At 35.2% G+C, this 3,980-nt stretch overlaps 1 pseudogene; it reads left to right on the top strand.

The window, feature by feature from the left end:
- The first annotated feature begins 2,866 nt into the window (after positions 1-2,866).
- Positions 2,867-3,731, top strand: LOC126005553 (heterogeneous nuclear ribonucleoproteins C1/C2-like; annotated as a pseudogene).
- Positions 3,732-3,980: the final 249 nt, after the last annotated feature.

The raw sequence follows: 3,980 nt of genomic DNA on the forward strand, positions 1-3,980 counted from the left end.
GGCAATATGTAATATGATATCTATATATAAATATTGTAGTATCATTCATATTAGTGGAAGTCTTGATTGAGATTCATGGGTTGCTCAGTGGCAGAACACCTACCTTGCATATCTGAGACAACTAAAGTTGAATTTCGGTCCCCAGCTTCAATCTCATCATTTCACCTGACTAATACTGATCCTGAAATTGTGATTTTTGGAATGTATAATGTTACAATAAAATGTGCAATTTCTAACAGGTCAGAAACAAACATGTAAAGCTATTAGTACTAAAATGTTCAATCCTCAACAAGCACCACAGTTAAATGTGCAAACAATGAAATCAAGTTATAGTATACCTAATCATTAAAAAAAAACCACAACAAAGGAAAGGGAAGGGATTTAAAATAAAAATATTCAATATTTAAAACTAAAGTTGAATCTATCTCATTGCTTTAATGTTATAGCAAAGACTAAAGAATCAACATTTCTAATGAAAGTAGCAATTGAGTTAGAAAAAGGAAATTGAACATCATAGAGTTAAACAGATAAGAAAGATTTTACATTATGGAAGAAATACATAAATTATCTTCATTGAAATAAAAGTGAGTGAAATTTTTAAGTTCTATGATGAGTGGTGGCAAAAATCTAGAGGATTCTAGGTAAAAATAAGATTGTTTTTCTGTTTGTTAATTTAGCTTTTGGAAAGTAGATTCCTATACTTTCACAGATATGGAGTATTATATTTCAAAAGGGCATTTCCCATGTTCTTTGTTTTAAAAATGGCGAAAGAATGGGAGAATATTTGTATCTCAATAAAGTGGGAAAATTTACAATCGGAATATTTTCTAACAACATTGCTCTCCGGGGAGGTCAGAAGTCAGGAAACCTATCTAGTTTGATCAACTTTAAGGGAACTTTAAGGCCACACTAGTAAGAAACAAGATAGCTCAAAACTATTGTGATAACATAATGAAATAGTTAGATTTCTCTTATTTTCTCTGTTAACCCTGGAAATTACAACAGCATAACAACTTTATGGAATAGTTCCACACGAGCTTTACAGAAAAAGAAACCCCCAATTAGGAACTTGACACTGACAACCTATACAATAAGTGATATTTTAAAGCTTTTGAGGTTTCCATATCCCCAGTGTGATATAGATGGAAAACTTATCATGACTTTTTAAGAAACCTGTCCTATAATTTTTCTGCTTTATCAGTGTGTCACCATCATCCAAATCACTGTGTTGGGTGAGTCCAACAATTCTAAACTACATTGAATTTATTTTGGACCTATTATTTGGGACCTATAAAATCACATCATCACAGTCCAATAACATGGCTATTAAAGAAAATATAAATCTTTTGTATATATCAACAGTGCTAAAGGAAATGAGATTGATTGACATTATGCTTATTATCAGTGCCATCAAAGCTGTGCTATATTGTAGGAAGCTCATTTTGATTGATAACCCTGAGTTAGCCTCTGGGCTAATACATTTCCATATCTTTTCTCAGTAGCTTAGAATAATCTTGTGAGATAGCTATTTGCTCCTTTTTAAATATTAGAAAACTGAATTTTAGTAAGGCCAAGTGGATTTCACTAAGATTCACTTTAATAATAGTCATGAATTATTAAAATTTCAATTTGAGATTTAATTTTATATTAATTTTCTGTTTATGTCAATGGATTTTCACTACCAGTGTGGTTCTCTGTCATTCATCAGCTTCCTTAACCCTCCTAATCTTTTCTTTCTCCATTTCTCCTTTATTTCTTCTTCATTCACTATCTTTCTTCTTTTCCTTCCATCCAGGCTTCACTGATAGATTTTACTTATTTTAATTATCTGTCTAAAATTATTGTCTAAAAATATTTTGGGTAACAATTTTATATTATAATTGTAAACGAAAAAAATTTATCAATAAATCCATAAATGGAAGGCTTTTTTTTGAATACTAATAGTAAACATTTAGAAAGTAATTTTTTCTAATGGAAAAATATATATATTTTGCTGTCACAGTACAAATTTGTTTACCATATAATTAAAATACAGAACCCTTTCTATTTTCTGAAGAGACAAAGAGTGAGGGCCCAAGAGATAGCACAGAATGTGGGGGGTTTGCCTTATAGGCAGCCAATCTAGGACATACTTGTTCGAAGCCATGCATCCCATATGGTCCCCGTTAGTGCCAGGAGCAATTTCTGAGCACAGAGCCAGGAGTAAGCCCTGAGCGCCCCCGGGTATAGCCTCCATTACCCCCACCCCCCAAAAAAACCCAAAAAATAAACAAGCAAACAAACATAAAGAGCCAGAAGTAACCCCTGAACGCAGCTGGGTGTGGTTCATAACTACCACCGCCACCTCCACAAAAAGAGACAAAGACTGAGTGATTGCAATAACATTGGTCACCTCAAGCATCAGTCAACTTGTCCATGTTGAACCCAGAGTACAAGATTCAAAATAGAATCTCTTTTGAACTTCAAATGTTTTTTTGATCTTCAAACTTTTGTTTGTTTGTTTGTTTTGGGTTTTTTTTTCTTGGGTCACCTCCAGCAGTGCTCAGGTGTTACTTCTGGCTCTATGCTCAGAAATCACTCCTGGAAGGCTCGGGGAACCATATGGGATGTCGGATTCGAACCACCGTCCTTCTGCATGCAAGGCATCCCTACCTCCATGCTATCTCTCCAGCACTGGATCCTCAAATTTTTAAATATTTTAATTTTCATATATATATATATATATATACATACATATATGTGTGTATGTATATATATACATACATATATGTGTGTATGTATATATATATACATACATATATGTGTGTATGTGTGTATGTGTGTGTATAATCTATGTTTACATTGTGAGGAACCAATCATTGAGATAATGGTCAGCAATGTTATCAAAACAGACCTTTGCTCCATGAATTCCCTGTATTTATGGAGAATCTGAATTCTCTGGTGGTCAAGGAGTCTGATGTGGAGGCAATTTACTCGAACTATGGCAAAATTGTGGGCTGCTCTGTTCATAAGCCTTTGCTTTTGTTTAATATGTTAATGAGAAACATGTCCATGCTGCAGCGGCAAGAGGGGATGAAAGAATGATTGCTGGCCAGGTTTTAGACATTAATCTGACTGCAGAGCAAAAAAGTGAACCGAGGAAACATATGAAATGTTCTGTAGCAGAGATGTACAGGTCAGTACCAGAATACCGTTCTCTGACCCCTCTATACTCATCTCTTCTTTTGATTTGGACTATAACTTTCAGCTATATTATTCTGACAGAATGTATATTTATCCAGCCCATATTCCTCTTTCTCCTTTCCCCCCTATTGCTTGGCTGTAGTGCCCTCAAAAAGCCAGAGTGTAGTAGGAAACAAGTCACAAAGGATGAAAAGTGGCTTCTACTCTAAGAGTGGACAGCGAGGATATTCTGTTTGGAAAGTTGAAAGGAGTTGATATTCAGGCTGTTAAGATGGAGTTGACCGAGATAAAACAAAAAGTGGATTCTCTGCTGGAAAATCTGTAAAGAATGGAAAAGGAACAAACAAGTAGAGACAAAGGAATGATAGATAAGTCAGAAGAGGAGCAGGGCAGCAGTTCCCTGAAGAAAGATGCGACTAAAATGAAGATGGAGTCTGAAGGGGGTGCAGATAACTCTGATGAAGAGGGGGACCATCTACCTGATGATGATAAAAATGAAGATGGGGAAAGACCAGCTAGAGCTGATCAAGGATGTCGAAAAAGGCTGAGGAATCAGAGGATGATATAGAGACAGCACCAATGGTGATAATGGCTCTTAAGCACATAGTGGGGTTTAGAAATCTTGTCCCATTATTTCTTTTTCTAGGTGCTTATCTAAGATCAAAGTTTTCACCATAACTAATCCCCTAGTATCTTTAATCATATCACTGTTCTTCCCATCCTTGTCCTTCCCATGTTCATTAATTCATATTGCACTGTGACTAGTCCCATTTCACTTTCTCTGATGCTCCTACTAG

Source organism: Suncus etruscus, chromosome 1, assembly GCF_024139225.1.
Source record: "Suncus etruscus isolate mSunEtr1 chromosome 1, mSunEtr1.pri.cur, whole genome shotgun sequence".
In the NCBI taxonomy this organism is placed as follows: domain Eukaryota; kingdom Metazoa; phylum Chordata; class Mammalia; order Eulipotyphla; family Soricidae; genus Suncus; species Suncus etruscus.